The 20135-nt window shown below is 35.8% G+C and overlaps 1 long non-coding RNA gene across 1 annotated transcript in view; it reads left to right on the plus strand.

Moving 5' to 3' along the window:
• The first annotated feature begins 3970 nt into the window (after positions 1-3970).
• LOC142861628 (uncharacterized) overlaps positions 3971-20135 on the plus strand; it is a 32156-nt gene continuing 15991 nt past the window's right edge. The window contains exon 1 of the long non-coding RNA XR_012912852.1: positions 3971-4052. This is a non-coding gene — a long non-coding RNA (uncharacterized LOC142861628). The remainder of the gene's footprint in view (positions 4053-20135) is intronic.

Here is a 20135-nt window from a genome sequence, read left to right on the forward strand (position 1 = left end):
TTTTGAAGCTATTGGAAGTACCATGGTATTAAATATATAATCTGGCAAAACAAGAACACAAACTGACATTAGTGAAGATAGTGGTAATTTTGGGTTAATAATAATTTAGTGTTTATAGTAAGTACAGGACTACTTACTCCAATTCTCTCTACGTTTTTCTTTTGATAACTTAAGGCTATTACCTATTTTGTTATATGTTTTGACTTTGGGGGAATAAAATCATATCAAGGCAAGCATGGAGTGAAGCTCTGAGTAGACTAGTAGACAGTATTGTCTTATTATAGACAGTATTGAATTGAGGCCATGTAGAATTATAGTGTGCTGACACACTCATTAGATTCATAGGCCCTGTGTATACATATATCTGGCATTAATCTGGTAGACTGGAGCAATAGTCTTAGGAGGTATCATTATGTCTTAATACCAGAGAGTGAGACCCCCAGCCTGATGGAAACACCTATCAAACTATTAACTGTACAATAGATCAGTGTGCCACAGAGATCAGAAAAAAATTCTGACCCTCTGGATCTATGTATTTATTTGGTATCATGAATTATTTGCTTTTCAGAATTTCCCTCATTATTTTTCTGGTGGTAGTTCTTTAACGACAGAACCTAATTATTTCTCTCAGTAAAAGTTTTCTCTTATTAGTCATCTAGCATCTGGAATTCTGTAATATATCTTTCTTAAAATGTAATTAGAAGAGAATTAACACTCTCCCTTTATAGTCTACTTGCTCACTACTTCATTAATACATATATTAAGTACCTTTGATTTTACAATATAAAAAGGAAAAAGAATAATGGAAGAAGTACCTTCAGCTTCATATAAAATTTCAATGCTTTAATGATTGTCCTAGATGAACTAAGTTATTAAAGAATTAAGTGGGTATTTATTGAATGCCTATGCTGTGCCAGGCACTAGATACTTGTTAGGCACCAGGTGATGAGCATGCTGTGAGAACAAGGTAGATATGATTACTTTCTTTTTGGAATTTACTGTCTATTTGCAAAACATAAACAGATATATGGTGAAATAACTATACATTATTATTATACAGCCTATAAAAAGGTAGTGGGTATATCATTCCAGGTAAAGATGCATCAAGTGTATAGACTTCAAATTAGGAAAAATCCTGGGGGAATATTCTAGAAAGCAAGGAAGATGGCCAATATGGCCCATAGGTAACAAGCAAAGGGGACAATGGCAAAAGATGAGGCAGAGGTTCGACCATGTAGTTCTTGACCCATCATGAGCAATTGGAATTTATTCCAGGAATAGTGGAGAAGAATGAAAAGTTTTGAAACAAAGGAGTAGCCTTGCAGGATTTGTAATTTTAGGGCTTTATATTTCTTGTAGAAAAAGTGAATTGTTGGAAGTAAAAAGTAGGAGCAGAGATAGCTCTAAAACTTTTTCTTTTTTCTCTCTCTTTCTTTATTTTTTAAATTATTTTTTTAAGTTCGGACCACACATGTCCATGGCTTGGTTAGGGTGGTGGCAATGCAAAAAGAGAGAGGTATGTAAAGTAGAGAAATACTTTTGGACATGATATGATAGGATTCATTGTTGGTGAAATATAGAAAATAAGGGGAAGGAAGTAAATAAAAATGATAGTTTTCTGTATTGAATATGATCAACAGTTCTATTTATCAAGGAAGAAATAGATTTGGAGATTTGGATGGTGTGAGAAAGTTCCATTCTGGACTTGCTACTTTGGATTTTCTATATCTGAGATGCCTAGTAGACAACTAAGTAAAGATGTGAGTCCATTTCTCAATCTAGTATCATTCTCTATCTGTCTATAATCTGTATCTATCAGTCTATATATTATCATCATCGTCTATCATCTTCCTGCCTATTTATGTACGAGTCTAGGGCTCAGAGGGGACAAGTCTAGATTGAAGGTTTACATCTGGAAGTCAGTATAAAGATAGTGCTAGAAGCAACCCAAATCAGAGGTCATTAACAGAGAAAAGTGAGCGGGCTTAGGGATGAGAGGGTTTAGGAATTCTCCATCTGTGGAATTTTGGTAAAGGAGGAGAAGACGACAAAGGAAACTGAAAATGAAGGGCCAGAGGATAGGAGGAACTCCTGGGAGTGTAGTGACACTGAATCTTAGAGCAGAGAATGTTTTGAGAAGATATAAGTGACCATCAATGCCAAATGCTACTAAATCGTCAAATAATACACAGACAAATGTGTCCCCCGATTTAGCAACATGGAGCCCTTGATAACTTTGATGAGCACATTTCAGTAGAGATGTGGGCTGTAGCCCAGGTGAGCACATGGTCAAGAGTGAATGCAAGACGCAGGAGGAAAGCAGGCAGAGTGTTCAGAAAGTTCTTAGGATTTTCTTTTTTTTTTTTAAAGCAGAACAGAGAAATGAGATAGAAGCTCATGTGGAATGTGGGGGCCAAGGGAGGTTTATTTGTGGTTAATGAAAACTCTTCTGATATTTTTAAAGTATGAGGCAATTCATACATTGTCTGATATTTCATAGGAACAGAGAATTCCAATAAATAGCTGGGATTTAGCTTTAGTTGAACAGCAGACAAGTATTTTTATTGGCACAGTTCATTATCTACCTTTCTTTATCATTTCTGTACCAGATTATAAATGCATGCTACTGACAAAAATGATCCAGTAAACTACTTGTTTGAAATAAGTGTTCCTGTTTTTCACAGATATGAATATCTGGAACAATCACGGGAAGTGGAAACACATTCTTTGTGTTTCTGTGAAGGTGACCTTGGTGAATGGCAAAGTTTTGAAGAAGACGGTAATGTCAGTTCAATGACTCTGGCTGCAACAGAAATGGAAAACTTTTGCCATGTCTCTTCCAGTTTGTCCTTCTCTTCTGCTGGTGTTTACAGCGATGCTTCTGGATCCCTTATATCACTGTTGTCTGCCTTTTCAAGTCCTAGAGTTATCCTGATAAAGCAAGAGGCAAACTTGAATAGAAAATGAGCTTCTGTCTTGATGCTGGAGTTCTACAGTTCTCCAACATTTCACCAACAGGGCAAAGGTGGCAAGAGAGAAAGTCTGTGTTCAAAGTCAGCCTGAGCTGCCTGTGATCCAAGGCCTCCCTTTCTGTGTGATCTTGGCCAAGGCCAATGTCACCACATGTGGTTTCCGCTGTTGCCCTGAGAGTGGAGATGCCACTGGCACAGCTGGGGCCCTTCTGTAGAGAAAGCGACACCCAGAGCATCTGTTCTGGCACTCTGCATGGGATATCGCCTTTACCGAGGGACATGGTAACATGGAATTTTGGGATAAAATCTTTTGAAAATATTTCTTGCCTTTCAAAACTTTCTCTGAACTCAGAACATTGATGAATTTGCCTTTTACTCTTTGATCACCAGTGTTTGAAAGCTTGCCTGGAGTAGGAGTTGAAATAAGGCAAAAAACTTACGCATAAGAGTGTATAGCTCCAAAAAGTGTCAAAGGCAGAGGGTCCTCTTGTGCCTGGAGTCTTATCTAACACTTAGATGTTTGACTAGAAGAGTTTTCAGAGGATATATACCCTAACATATTTTGATAGATGACAATGCTGTTCCTCATCTCGCAAGGAGATGGAGCTCAGGGACCAACTCATCTGTATGACCAACGATAAGACAGAGTTCTCCCTGTTGATGCTCTGAAATACTGTCTCCTCCATCAGAGGTACTCCTGGGTTGCAGTGGGTAGAGATTCGTACCTGACCTTAGCTAAAAAGCGCCTATCCATTCCCACATGGCCTCTTCCAAATCTCTTGGTCTAATTTCATCCACAGGGCAGTCTGAGAGAAGAGACAAAAGTTGCCATGTAGTAAATTGCTTCTCTCTGGGTGGCTGCAGTAAAATCTTTAATGTAAAATTGCTGTGGATGCCTGATTTTTTGTCTCTGAACTCCAGGAAACTGTCAAATGGTGCATTTGGAAATGATGGACATCTAATCAACATGTTTGCTGCTGTTTTAGGATTTGCTGATTGTTAACATAACGGCGCCTCTGCTGTTCCATAAAGGTCATGCTGTCTCGTAATTCTTGTCTGCAGAGTCTCGTTCACTGAAAGGTGAGAGCCTGAGAAAGAGCAGGTAGCATGACAGTTGCAGGCAGATGCATTTATCTGTGTGCGTTTGACGTGGAGTTGGGAATGAAACTCGGAAATCACTAATGCCGTTCCTTTTATTTTTCTTTTGTACTGCTGTGTTTCATAAGCCTAACCTATTGAAAAAGAAAACAAATGAGTATAACTAGGTGATCTCATTTAGAAATGATAGATTTATTAAGTTGACTATTGTATTTACCTTGATGAAAAAATTCCAAGCTTTTTGGAATTTTAGCCTTTGTTCATTCTCTCTGTCTCTCTCTCTCTCTGTCTCTCTCTGTCTCTCTCTCTGTCTCTCTCTCTCTCTCCCCCCCTGTGTGTGTGTGTGTGAATTGAAGAAAAACGCAATTTAAAAATGAAAGCTCTTTTTCTGTAACAGTCTTTCATATGCATAAGTTAGAGGTGCAGATAATATTGTCTGGTGTTATTTTTTGAAACTTATTATTTATTTATTTTTAAATTTCAGCATATTACGGGGGTACAAATGTTTAGGTTACATATATTGTGTTTGCTCTGCCTGAGTCAGAGTTTCAAGTATGTCCATCCCCCAGACAGTGTGCACTGCACCCATTAGGTGTGAATATACTCATCCTCTCCCCCTTCCCGCCTGCCCAATACCGGATGAATGTTACTACTATATGTGCATGTAAGTATTGATCAATTAATAACCATTTGATGGTGAGTACATGTGGTGCTTGTTTTTCCATTCTTGTGATATTTCACTTAGTAGAATGTGTTCCAGCTCTATCAGGATAATACAAGAGATGCTAGTTCACCTTTTTTTGTGTGTGTGGCTGAGTAGAACTCCATGGTGTACATATACCACATTTTCTTAATCCATTCATGTATTGATGGACACCTGGGTTGTTTCCACATCTTTGCAATTGTGAATTGTGCTGCTATGAACATTCAAGTGCAGATGTCTGCTTTATAGAATGTCTTTTTTTCTTTTGGGTAGATACCACTGGTAGTGGAATTGCTGGATCAAATGCTAGTTCTACTTTTAGTTCTTTGAGGTGTCTCCATGTTACTTTCCATAGAGGTTGTACTAGTTTGCAGTCTCACCAGCAGTGTGTGGGTGTTCCTATCTCTCTGCATCCACATCAATATTTATTATTTTGGGATGTTTTGATAAAAGCCATTCTCGTTGGAGTTAAATGATATCTCATTGTGGTTTTAATTTGCATTTCCCTGATGATTAGAGATGTTGAGCATTTTCTCATGTTTCTTGGCCATTAGTATGTCTTCTTTTGAAAAATTTCCATTCATGTCCTTTGCCTACTTTTTAATGGGGTTGTTTGATTTCTTCTTGCTGATTTTCCTGAGTTCTATATAGATTCTATTTATCAGTCCTTTATTGGATGTGTAGCATGCAAATACTTTCTCCCATTCTGTAGGTTGTCTGTTTGCTCTCATGATAGTTTCCTTGGCTGTGCAGAAGCTTTTCAATTTGATCAGGTTCTGGTGTTATTTTTAATTGTTGTAAGTGATAAGGTGATTTGGTCAAAGTAGGAAGTGCTCATTATATCAGGTTTATTTTATTGTATTTTTTTTCCTCTTTGTTTTTTGATAGGAGGATGAGAACTTTCAACATAATGAAATCAACTTGTCTTAATCTCTATGCTGGTATAACAGAATACCTGAGACTGGGTCATTTATAAAAAATAGAAATTTATTTCTTACCATTCTGGAGGTTGAGAAGTCTAAGATCAAGGCACTGGCATTAGGTCCTGTGAGAGCCTTTTTGGTGCATCTTCATGGCAGAAGGCTGAAGAGCAAGCAAGGTGAACCCTGTATGAAGCCTCTATTGTAAGGACCTTTATCCGATTAAGGAGGAAGGAGCCCTTACGGCCTAATCACTTCTTAAAGGCCCCACCTGTTAATATCATTACATTGGCAACATCTGAATTTTGGAGAAGACACATTAAAAACACAGCAGGACCCTGTACTTTAAGCTACTCTGTCACACCCATGCACAGACCTGTTAACTGATAAAAGCCATTCAATGACGCCCTGTAGTTATTCACAGCCAACACCCTAGACCTTCCTCACTTACCTTGGACTTGCCTTCTCTGACCACATTTCTGAATAATTCAAACCTTTCCTTTATGTCCCTAGCCCTAATATTGCCTCTGGACCCTCTTTTAGACCATGAACTCTATGATTACTATTTTAAACATTAATCCTAAGACTGTAAATTGGAGTGGAAGTGAATGCTCTTAATTTACTTTTATGTTTAATATTTAAATATATTATTTTAATTAATTAATGATTATATGTAATAATTATATAATATAATATAATAATATATATTTGATATTACATTTAATATTTAAATATATTATTTATTTTAATTAATTTTATTAATCAATATTTTATTACACTAATAAATATAATTAAAATAAATATTAAAATATGTAAATATATTTGGATACTTATTTTAGTATAAATATATTATATAATATAACAAATTATATATTATATAATATATTTTATATATTTATAAATAAAATATTTATATATCCATGAGTATATAAAATATAATAATATTTTTATATAATTTTATATAAAATATATTTATATTTAATATAAATAAATATAGCCTCAAATGTTAGACCATTGACCATTTTTATAAACTGTGGGTATCTTATTTAACCTCTTTGGGCCCCAATGATCTCCTCTATAAAATGGAGATTATAACTCATGTGGCTGTTAAATATAAATGAGATAGCACACTTGGGCCCTTTAGAACACTGCTTAGCATATGGTAGTGCTCAACAAACATTAGGAATTAGCTATGACTATTATTTCTACCGATTGCAGTATAATGAGAGATTAAATTTGGAATTGGGGTCAAAATTTCTTCTGGGATTCACCCATATTGTTGCGAATTATATGATTTCCTTTTTAAGGCTGAATAGTATCTATTGTGTGTATATATATCACATTTTTTTATCCATTCATCTGTTGATGGGCACAGGTTGATTCATTTTGTTGGAAATAACAATGAAAACCCAAGAGGAAGTTTAAAAAAAAGATATATATATAGATATATATATATACACATATATATACATATATGATACACACACACATATGTCTTTTTTCTTACATACCAATTTGGAGAATATTTTTTATTCATTAATGGTTAGAATAAAACTTTGGGCCTTATAATTGCTCTCTAATTCTTCAGTTGGGTTAGTTGGGGATGGCAGAGCACAGAATGGGGGCAATATCCCAAAGTGAAGGGTTAGAAAGGATAAAGATTTGGCAGTCTTGTTAGGATATGGACAGAAGAATCTGACCTATAACTTTAGCTTACCCACTGGTTGGACTGTCTATTCTAATTCTAGAAATAGGCCTAGAGACTGAAATGTTTTCCAGATATCATGTTCAATCATTTGGGATTGTTTTCAAGGCCACAATTTGCCTCTAAATTCTGAACATTCACTTTTACTCCAATATAAAGTCCTAGGATTAGTGTTAAAAAACAGGACCAATATAGACAAATGACTTTCTGTTTGTTGGTTAAGTCCAGTTTGCTGAGGATAATGATTTGTGACATGAACCTGAAGAAGCTGCAATAATTGACATAGTCCAAAGTAGCAATCTGATTACAGTTCTCTCAATTGCAGCTTTCTCTTAAACTAATTCTATCTTGAACTTGGGGAATGATATCATAGTTTCTCACTACATATTTTCCATGTATACAAATAAAAAGAAGTATCCACTGACATTTTACATGTAAATATTTGAACGGAGAATTTGAATGGCTTTCATGTTCAGATAATCCACAACTATACTTGGGTTGTAATATCGGACCATACATAGCCCAGGGACTATCCAAATTCTTCCTTCAACTTGTTTTTATAGAGGAAAATGCAAGTCAACGTACATGTTGCTGTTTACTGGGCACTGCCCCAACCCAGACAGAGTTTGACAGCTCCTGGGGAGTGAGCCTCTGCTTAGGCTATACAGACAGAGTACCAGAATGAAAGCCAGTCAAAATGCTTATTTTGCCTGATTCCAGTTTGGGCCCAAACAGAAATAAATCTTCGTTCTTACACAATTTATGCACGCAACCCCCAATCTTACACCCATCAGAGGAAAGCAGAAGGGAGTTCAGAACTGTGACAGGGAGCAGCTTTGGCCACCTGTCCAGGCTTTTCTTACTGGGCACACCTTTCTTAAGGTGCTGCTTTCACCTCAATGCACAGGGGAGTGGAAAAGAGAGTGTCACCCAAAGAGAAAGGAGCCATGCGGAGCATGAGCTGCTTTGCTGCTCCAGGGCTCTGAAGGATAGGAGGGCTGGACGCCCTATATGCTTTTGGCCTCTACCTCCAAAATGTGGATTAATCAAATGTTCTTAACCAATACACAGGAGCATTTCTCCTTGGTGACAGACTGGGAGTAAAGTGAGTATGGGAAGGGAAGGTCTGAAAGAAGCTCTGAGCTTCCTTTTAGCCAATAAATGTAACCCATTTGTCTTAGTCTGTTGAAGCTGCCATAACAAAATGCCATTGACTAGGTAGCTTCTGAACAACAGAAATTTATTTCTTACAGTGCAGGAGGCTGGAAAGTTCAAGATGGAGGTGCTGGAAGATTCAGTGTCTGTTGAGGGCCTGATTTTGTTGTTGTTGTTGTTGTTGTTTTTTTTACAGTTGGCATCTTCTCACTGTGTCCTCTCATGCTGGGAAGGACAGATGAGCATTTTATTTTCAGGCCTTAATTCCATTCATGAGAGTTCCACCCTCACAACCCAATAATTTCCTGATACCATCAGCTTAGGGGTTAGAATTTCCACATATAAATTTTGAGGGGACACAAACCTTCAGACCACAGGATCATCTTATTAAGTGTTTCTATTAATAATTTGCAGTGCATTCAACTAGGATCACAGATTAAATTCAACATAATTAGACACGAAGGGAATACCTTTTCACCTGTGGCAGCTGGAAATAGATAAAACATTCAGAACTCCCTAAGGGCAGTTTAATACTAGCCATGCCTTAGTCTTTTATTTTCACCTAACAATTGCAAAATCTAAGTATCTTTTTGTAGGCTACAAATATGTGTTGGTTGTGTTTGTAATGAATCCATGTACATATCCCACAGACCCCTCAAATTCAACTTTTCCAAGAATGAACTCATGATGTCTACTATCTTCTAAACCTACTACTTCTATTTCCTGCTATCAATTCAATTTTCTGAGCAGCAGACTTTGAGGTCTTTCTGACATTCCCCTTGCTCCCTTTCCCAGTTGAGTTATCACTGTGTTCTGCCATTCTACCTCTTGGACACCTGCAATCTCTACCCCTTCTCGTCATCTTCACTTTGATTTCCTTTCATGCAAACTATCTCCTTCTCCTAAATATATTTTTTCAAAACAATCCTCAAAAATGCTACCTTAGAGTCAGATGTTAGGTCTTAATGATAAAAATTCTTCAATGATTTCCTTAGTATTTATGAGGGAAAAGCAAGCGAATTAGCATTTATTGAGCACTACCACATTTCAGGTGCTACGCTAGAATTGGAACTACTGTATTTTATTCAGTCTTAACAACAATCCTGTGAACAGGCATATAGTCTATTTTGCAGGTGAGGAAGCTGAGTTTTAGAGAAGTAAAGTAACTCACCGCAGGTCACCCAACTTATAAGTGGAGGTGCCAGGATTTGAGCCTAAGTTTGCTGGCTGCTTTCTCTCTGATTCTCTTTTATATCCCATTTGCATTCCCAGAGCCAATCAACTTCTCTTATTATGACTCTAGCTTTTAGTGTCTGCCATTCCTTTGTTCACAGGCTCCTCCACTATCTCCGGAGCCCCTCTGCAAGCCTTCCTTTAGAACGAACCTCCTCTTCTAAGCCTTCCTTGATTTCTCTAGGTTTCCACTGTACCACGTTTATACCTTCATTCATAAAACGCTTTATTGTAATCATTTTTGTGCTTCTTGTGCAAAAGCTGCTTTCCTAACTGCTGAGGAACTCCCTAAGGGCAGGGTTTGTATCTTCTAGCTAAGAATGTCTAGAACACTGCTCAGTCTCTAATACAAAGTAGGCACCATATGTACACATCTGGATGGGTGAATGCAGAACCAAGCAATCATAGGCATCACTATTTCACCAATTCTGCTGAACTTTAATGTAAGCAAATATTTGCCTTTAATTTCTTCCTACTAGAAAGTTTCATGCTGCAAGGGGTTTTTATATGATTTGTTTACTTTTGTGTCCCCTATACCTAAAACTGTGCCAGACTCATAAAAAATAATTTAATACATATATTTTAAATAAGTTAATTTCACCATATTACTAAATCCTAGTTTCTCATATAAGATAATTGTATTTTCTCCAAAACCCATTTCATCCCTTTACATCGGTTTGATTTATTAAGTTTTGAGCTCCAAATATGTGCCTGATACCATTCTAAGTATTGAAAATAAAAAGATGAATAATCCAATCCCTTCCCCTAATAGGTAGGTGATCAATGATGGTGCCAATATCATTATTTTTATGAGATACACTGATGACAGAAATAAGTAATTTTCTGGCATGCTAAATAGTTAGATTCACCAGGTTCTCTTCAAACTTTATTGATTAAACTGTAGTCTCTCTCTAGAGTTATTTATGTGGCAAGGAAATAATTATCCAACACAAAAAAAGAGGTGGTAATTGCACTGTGATAGCATATAGGCCACAACTCTGTCATTTGTGAACTCATAACAAATTCGAAAGACCTGAAGTTTTGAGGAAGCAAGTTAATGAAATTTTTCTGTTAAGTATGAAATATTTGCATTTCCATTTTCTAGAAGCTAATTGTTATCATAATGTCCTAACCAAAACAAATTCTTTAAATAACTCATAAAAATCAAATTTTTTTTTTTACCATGTCTATAATAGTCCTCTACTGTCATTTCCAAAAAGGATGAGCAAGGTGTCATTTTTAGCTTCAAAGCATTTTGTCTTAAAAATTATTTCCATAAGTCAGGAAAACAGAACTAAATTTTGGTGTTAAATAAGAGTTATGATGAAGAAAGCATTAAGCATTATTAAGCATTATTAAGAAAACTTTGAAATTTTTCCCCAAAGGACTGGATTTAAGGAAAAAAATGGTACTTTAAATATAAGAAATTGACCAGTACTCAAAAATATAATGTAAGATTCTAAGTCCCTGATTTGTGGTTTAACTGGTATTATGGGATGTACATAAACCTCTACTTGAAAATCTATATTTTAAATTGTATTACATCAGCTGCACTGATTATATACTCCTTCTGGGCAAGAGACCTGGCTCTTAATAGGTTCTCAAAATATGTTGGTCAAATGTTGGTTAATATTGAACTCAAATCCATGTTTTCACAGCCTTTAAAAAAAATAATAGCAATTTCTGGAATGTCAAATCATTTAGAAAGCGTGGCTGTCAATTTTTTTTCATTTATTCTTTTTTATTCACTCTTCTAGCCCCTTCCTTTACAGGCATGCCCAGAATTAAAAGGCTGTAACTTATATTCTCAACAATAAAGCTGACAATGATACCAGTTAACATGTATTAGCCTGACTTGTAAAAGTCCCAAATTGCTGGCTGTATTGTAGCCTTTACAATGAAAATCAATGAGCTAAATTGGCTAGAACAAATAAGGTGACAAAGGGTAACAATGACTGGCAGAAAGAGAGAGAAACCTGCAATTTACAAACCAGCAAAGCCATTGCAGTTAGCTCAGCACAGCAACTTGATGAAATGTATTAGATAGTTAATTACATATTTTAAAAGTGGTAGCCAGGGATTTTATTGTTTTCTCTAGTGGAGAAAACACTAGTGGCTTCTTATTGAGTATTTTGTTATTTTGTTTGGAAGAAAAATAGGGATCTCATTCAAATTAGAATTATAGAGAGAGTCATTTGCTAAGGACGTGTAGGAGATTGAGCTGGGTAATCAGAGCATTTCTGGGAAAACGTTTCATTTTCACCAGATTGAAAAACAAATCAATTGTTTATTAGCAGCATAATTCTGTGAACAAGGTGTTCTTGGTGATGCTTATGTGAGCAGTGTATTAAGGATCTGATTTGATACATACAAAACAAAACATGATTCTTCACCACTGAGGTGTTGCAGAAAAGAGAAAATTATACAATTTTCACTTCTGAATCATTATTTTCACTAGAAGGTCATAAAGGGGTATGTGATTATGAGGGTTAAAGTTAGAGGGAGAGTATTTCTCAGGACTTCTACAGGTAGACCCCTTCCTTGCCCCTGTGATATCAGAGATGCCAAACTTGGTTATGACTTGATGGGGATGAAATCAATGATGGATGTTTTCTAAGGTAAACCATTAACTTTGCAGATCTACGCTCACCACTAGCACATCCATGCTCACTGACACCTCCCAGGTTCAATGCCAAATACTATGAAAAGTCCTATGATAAGAAACTGGTGAGTGGTAAGAAAACCTCATCATACAAACTTTAATTCTGAAAGGTACTGAAGGGCTGTCAAATTCTTAAGCAACTTCACTAGGGCACACACTTGTACTCCATCAGCTGACCTTTGGATTAAGATCTAGCAAACTGCCATCATACCGGGACACGACACAAATTTCCAGAGAGGACTTCCAGAAAAGATTTCCAGAGAAGATCTGGAAATGATGAGATGGGGAAGCTTCAACACGTGGAGTTAGATCTCTCTCTCTCTTTTTCTCTCTCTCTCTCTTTCCTTCTGTCTCCTAAAAGAACAATGGATGGAGACTTAACTTATTGTGGTCTTCAGGTAGCAGTACAGAAAGAATAGTGTTCCCAAAGTAGGTGGTAAGGAAACTCCTTCTGCAGTGGAAGCACCAGTGTTCATTGGGATCTTGGTGTGTGACAATGATCCCAGTCCATGCCCAGATGTGGAGTTATAAAGCTATAGCTTTTGCTCAACCTTCTTGACTTGCAGGAACCCCGTCTAAGATTCTTGTAGAGGCTCTAGAAATGTGTTTATATGGTCATGTGTTCTGGTAAATTTGCAAATGTAATATATTTAAACTGAAATTGGTTATGATTCCTTTTTTTTTTCTCTATTCTAGCTTCCCTTTCCTCATATATGCCTTCACGTCAGGGACATTGGAGTGGGCAATGGATATGTTAAGGGTCTGGCTCTAGGAACATTGACTCAAGGAAATACTTAGTTGCCTTTTAGTGGGATGTGTTTGTGTGGCTAGGAATTTCTTCTGTACAACATTGAACAACAGTCAGGTAGGTGTAGGATGGTGCTATTAGGAAGATGAAAGGGAAGTGGCTGTGAGCAGTGCCGGCTTCATGGCTACATGACCTGTAGATTTACACGGTGCCCAGCACTCAGAAGGGTCCTGTGCTGGCTGGATTATCTGCCATCACTTTCTTGGAATTCTTAGTATCTTTTAAACAAGAGGCCCTGCAAATTATGTGGCCAGTTCTGACAGCAAGCACCTTTTATAAACATGAATAATAAGAATAGAGAAGGTGTACCACACTCAGTTCATCCTTGGCATCACTCAAGACAAAAAGTGACTCTACAAGTGGTTGACTCATTCAACATTTTCCAATAGTTACATATTTTCTTTTCAAGTTTATGGTAAAGATGGAATTCTTTAAATGTAGGTTCATGTGGAATTTTCTTGAAATATTTTAAGTGTAATGAGATTGTGTATTCTAAAGCTGTTCAAAGCTTATATCGTGAGTAAAACAACCTTTCAAGGTCTCTAAAATAAAATTTCAAAGACTCATAAGAGAACTTGAATATGAAAGGGATGCCAAAGTTACTTGAAAACTTGTTAAAGGTCAAATAAACCATTTTAACTGAAAATATAAAAATCTCTTTTAGAACCTTTCTATAAGAGCAGTAAAAAAGCACACACTCCAGGTTTTGAGGTATATGATTGTAATTTTAAAATTGATTTACCAAACATATGGAGAAAATTCAGACAAATGATTGATAGAAATTATCCTGGAATCCAGAAATTAATGCTAAGAAAACAATTTTCAGATCCTATCCAAAGCAGTAATTAGGAAGAAAAGTTTCACATAAATTAATAAGTTTTTGATTTACTAATTTAATAACTGGATAATTGAATAAGAATACATTAGCTATATAACCATATGATTATATGTAATATAATTGTATACATATGATTAGTGTTACATGCAAATTTGAAGTGTTCTGAAACCTTAGAGTTCATGTATGCAAGAAACTTGATAGAGGTTTTCCTAAATTTAACCTTATAAAAATTTGCATGATATTACTGATAATAAATAGTGAAGTTAATAGAAGCTCTTCTATACTATTAATTTTAAGGCTTTAATAAATATTTCTAGAGGAACTACTGAATTATTTTTTTATTCCATATGTAGAAAATATTATGAAAAGTCATGTATAAAGAGGTTATCAGAAATGTGCATAGCTAAAATGTAGGTAAAAGTATTACAAAGGCATGTCAGTAAGTCAATTAATAAATGACATTATGCTCTTTTTTCTGGTTTTGGTGATATTTGTGGTTCTGAGCTTCTTAAAATTTGCAATGTGTTGTGATTTCCTTTCTCATTCTAAATAAATATTTCCTACTAAAAACTTGTATTTTTAAAGTGCTAACTGCCCCTTCCCCAATTTCATAATCTCCAAGTCTCACAAAACTTGGCTCCAACTCTGTCCAATTCGCTCAAAGAAATTAGTGAAGAAATGAGGGTAGTTGACCTGGTTTCCTGGTACTAGCACCAGTGGTTTAAAGTGATACTCTGATCTTAAACTTAATAAAGATCTTGTAGAAACTTTCTAATTGTAAAATAAATAGGTATCTCGAAGAGAAAGATTGTTCTACTCCATTGCCTTGCTTTCTTGAATCTTTGACTTTTGGGAGGCTTTTGACCATGTACCCAAATTTGTAAATAAATGAAGTCTCAGAGACCCATGAGGAATACAGTAACCATAAACATCATCTAATCCAAACCTTTTTCTTTGTACATGAGGTCCTCTTATAGCACACTATTGATGAGGCCAGGAGCTGGTGCTAGAATGTGCTAGAAAGTAGGTTTAACTCCCCTCCCAGTTCTTTTCCCATTGACTTCACACATTTATGCAATCAATCGATTGCTTATTGACTGAACACCATGCACTCTGTAAGGTCCTAGAGATTCAGCAGCAATCAAAATAGACAATCCCTGTTTGGGGAGCTCATGTTCTAGTATGGAAAGCAGAAAATCAAGAGGACTAAAGTATATTAAGTACTGGCACAGGGATTTCAACCTTTCTGCCCCCCACTCCCCCACCACCCATTCCGGGTACCTGACTTGTTTATGCTGGATTCTTGTAATGGCAGCCAAGCATCCTGTAGCTATTTTTAATCATATTCTGGAAAACTCTCCACCAGTCTTCTAAGATACCAGGATGTCGAGTACTCAAGGTTCATTGACAACCAGTGGGTGGTCAAGTCCTTCATCTTAATTAGAAATTTCATGTTATTAAGGTCATTTTGGTAGAAATTTACATATGAAAGTTTTGCAGGAACATTGCATTTCTGATGGAGTCTTGACAGTTAAAAATTGACAACAATTGCCAAAAAATATTTTCTTTTTAAAACTCTTAAATGAGCCTCATGCATGTAAAGCATTGCAAATGAAGTTAAGATTGACATCAATATCTAAATAGACAAATGAAAATGGGCTAGGTTGACATTAACTGTAAGTAAAAAATTAAAGCCTGGTATGTTCCAAAAAGATAAAGACCTAAATAACTGACACTAAAAGACAGAACGTTGTTTTTATTAGAATATGTAGAGAAATGCAATTCAAAACTACTGGAAAAGTAATTATATAAGACTCATATGGAGGAAAAAAGACCAAAATCCAGATAATTATAAGGTAAATGATATTAATAATTTTATTGACAAAAGTGCTAAATATTTATTAAGTACTTATCTATTCATTATCTATTCATACAGGGGCTGAAGTTCTGGGTGAGACAGAACCATATTCATTAGTATCAGGCCCTATGAAGATATGTCTTGTAATGTTAATTAGTATCTCAATGACTGCTTTTTCCTTGTTTCTAATAAAGTCACATAAAAAGAAAGACAAATAAAGGGCTTGAAAATGGTGGAAAGCCCATTCAATATACATATATGGCACAGAGTCTAAAAAAAAAAAATACTCTTAAGTGAGGCTGTCCATCAGAAGCACTGGCCTGTGAAGGCCAGAATGTACTTGTTTTGTGATGATCAACTCTGTGCCAGATCCTGCCCACATAGACTGACAATAACTAATAAAGCATAGGATGTGTTAGAAGGTTATGCTTAGGAAATAAAGAGTAGAGTAAAATCAATGTCATTGGGAGTACAGGGGTAGGGAGTGGGGTTATTTTGGAATTTTGTATAGGATGGTGAGAGTGGGTCTCATTGAGAAAGTGACCTTTGAACCAAAACCTGAAGGAGGTGAAGCAGGCAGTCATGGGGATGTTGGGATATGGGTGGAGGATGGGAGAGCATTCCAGAGGCTGTGCAAAGGCCTGAAATAGGCGCACAACCAATGTGTTTAAGAAACAGAAAGAAGGCCAAGAGACTGGCAAAAAAATTTTTTTTCTTCAAAAAAATAAAGATTGATCAAATGGAGGTGAGAAAAAGCAAAAGATTTCATTTTTAAAAGTAAAACAGGCTCAACAGTTGGGCAAGACTGGAAGTGGATTATGTATAGATGAAATGCATGCTCAAAAGCACAGAGACATGCAGTGTATGGTGAGATTGGGTAACAGTGAATGGCTAGCTAGAGCTAAATGACAGGATTCATGGCAGGGATGTGTGGGAAAAACGGATCAAAATCATGGAGCAAAAGTCCTTATACGAATGGACTTTGAAATTTTTTCTTTAGGTGATAAGAAAGCCATTGAAGACTGAGTATTTTTTTAAAAAACAGTAAGTGGCAATTTTATAATCATTTTGTTGAATTACAGAAGAGAAAAACTTGATATTGTCAGGTTTGTTTGTATTTTTTTATAATAATTTTTCCACAGTTCTAGTGGATGTGTAGTAGTATCTCAGTGTGGTTTCAATTTACATTTGTCTGGTAATTAAAGATGTTGAATATTTTTTCATGTACATATTGGCTATTTGTATTGCTTCTTTTGTCAAGTGTCTATTTATGGCTGTTAGCCAATTTTTATTGGGTTGTTTTTCTCTTACAATTGAATTGTAAAAGTTCTTTATATATTCTGACTTTAAGTCCTTTGTCAGATATATGATAAATTTTTCTCCCAGAAGATGGCTTTTCTTATCATTTTCTTAAGGTATCTTTTGAAGAGCAGAAATTTTAATTTTGAAGTATAATTTTTCAATTTTTCTTTTATGGTTCATGCTTTTTGTGTTCTATCCAAAAATCTTTGCTACTCCAAAGCTGTAAATATTTTCTCCTATGTTCTTTTAGGAGTTTTATAGTCATGGCTTTCACATATAGGCCTATGATCTATTTGGAATTAATTTGTATGGTGCAAGAGTAAAGATTTACAGTCATGCATCACTTAACAATATAGGATACATTCTGAGAAATGTATCGTTAGATGATTTTGTCAATGTGTGAACATCATGGAGAGTACTTACACAAACCTAGATGATATAGCCTACTATACACCTAGGTTATATGGTATAACCTATGGCTCCTAGGTGACAAACCTGTACAGCATGTTACTGTACTAAAAACTATAGGCAATTGTAACACAATGGTAAGTGCATATAATTAAACATATCTAAACACAGAAAAGGTACAGTAAAAATATGCTATGAAAAATTATAAAAGGTACACTAATGTGGGGCACTTACCATAAATGGAGCTCACAGGACTGGAAGTTGCTCTCGGTGAGTCAGTGAGTGAGCAGTGAGTGAATGTGAAGGCCAAGAACATTACTATACACTACCATAGACTTTATAAACACAGTACACTTAGGATACACTAAATTTATAAAAAATGCTTTTCTTTCTTCAATAATAAATTAACATTAGCTTTCTATAACTTTTTCACTGTATAAAGTTTAAAATTTTAAAAAAGTTTTGACAATTTTGTAATAACACATAGCTTAAAACACAGACATACACCTGTACAAAAAATATTTTCTTTCATCATATTTTCTATCTTTATACCCTTATTCTGTATGCTTTTTTCTATTTTTTTAACTTTTTATACTTTGTTAAAAACTAAGACACATTAACCTACTGAGGGCCAGAATCACAAGATGACATAGGTGACAGTTTTTGGCTTCATTATAATCTTGTGGGACCACTATCATATATAAGGTCCATTGTTAACTGAAATGTTGTTATGCAGCACATAATTGTATTTATTTTTCTATTCCCACAACATTTGTTGAAAAGACTGTCTGTTCCCTTGATATTTTTGCTAAAAACTATATAACCGTATGTGTGTGGGTCTATTTCCAGACTTTGTATTTGGTTTCATTGATCTACATGTCTATCTTTATGCCAAAGCCACATTGGTTTGATTATTGTAGGTTTACAATAACTAGACTGACTGTAATTCTCATACATTGTTGGGATTATGTAAAATAGTACAGCCACTTTAGAAAAGAGTTGGATGGTTTCTTATAAAATTATATGTATTTGTACCATATGACCCAACAAATTCAATTCATAGATATTTGCCAAAGAGAAATGATAACCTATGACCCACAAAGATTTTTTGTGAATGTTTATAGAAAATTTATTCATAACGGTCCAAAATTGGAAAAGACTCAAATATCTAACAACAGGTGAATAGATAAATAAATTGAGGTATATTTACACAATAGAATACTACTCAGCAGTAAAAAGCAACAATCTAATATATGCAATATGATATGAATAAATATTGAAAACATTATTTTGATCCAAAGAAGCCAAACCAAAGAGTACCTATTGTATGGTTCTATTGTATGTGAAAACTAGAAAAAATAAATTTAATCTTGGAAGTTTCCTAAATAATCTATCACAATGTTAAGGTAGAAAATGGAACCCATAATAAAATTCTAGAACTTAACTAGTTGCAAACAGTAATGCTGTGCAGAGTAAGACTGATTCTTATGATCAGCCACCAAAACTACTATGTACATTCTAAGCAGGTAGAATACATGTACCTATTTGCTATTTTAGATTCAATCTCAGACACTTTAAATGAATCATCTTGACATTTAGAGGGTAGGATCAGAATGAATGGTACTGAACCTTAAGGCAATCAATTCAACCTCCAAACCAGGCTCCTCAAACTTTTAAAAGAGGGGGCCAGTTCACTGTCCCTCAGACCATTGGAGAGTGTGCACTGTGGGCCAGGGACAAGTTGGCTGCTAATCAGGACAGGCAGCGGTGGCAAAAACACCCGGAGGGCCGGATAAATGTGCTAGGCGGGCCTCATGTGGCCCGCAGGCCGTAGTTTGAGGGCGCCTGCTCCAAACCTTTCTCCTATCCGTCCATGTCTCTCCAACTTCACTGCCCCAGCCAGGCTAGGCTACCATCCTCTCTCCCTGGGACCAAGGATGTCTCTTAGTTGGTCTTTCTGTTTCCATTCTTGCTCCCCTATAATCTATTCTCTGTGCATTAGTCAGAATGACCTTTAGAAACACAAATCAAATTAGGTCATTTCTCTTCTTAAAATTCTATAGTGACTCCTTCTTGATCTTTTAATAAGGCGGAAAGGCTTTACCTCATCCATGGCCTGTCTCTATGGTTTTGTCTTGTGCTGATATCTCCCACATGTGCTAATCTCTAACTCCAGTGCCTTTTCTCCCACTCTTAGAAAATACTAAACTGCTTCTAGCCAGCATCTTTGCACTGGCTGTTCCCCCTGCTTTTACTTACAATGTCCTTCTCCGCCCTCACACCAGCCTACTACCCTACTATTTGCCAGCATCTCATCCATCTCATCTTGATGTAAGTGTCATCTCTATAGCTGGGCCTTTCCTTAGCGACTTATATAAAATAGCCCCAGGGTTATGTTCTATCACAGAATTTTGTTTATTTCTTTCATAGCACTAGTCAAAAGACATAATCCGAAATGCACTCATGTGGTCTC

The sequence above is a fragment of the Microcebus murinus genome, chromosome 17 (genome assembly GCF_040939455.1).
Source record: "Microcebus murinus isolate Inina chromosome 17, M.murinus_Inina_mat1.0, whole genome shotgun sequence".
NCBI lineage: Eukaryota > Metazoa > Chordata > Mammalia > Primates > Cheirogaleidae > Microcebus > Microcebus murinus.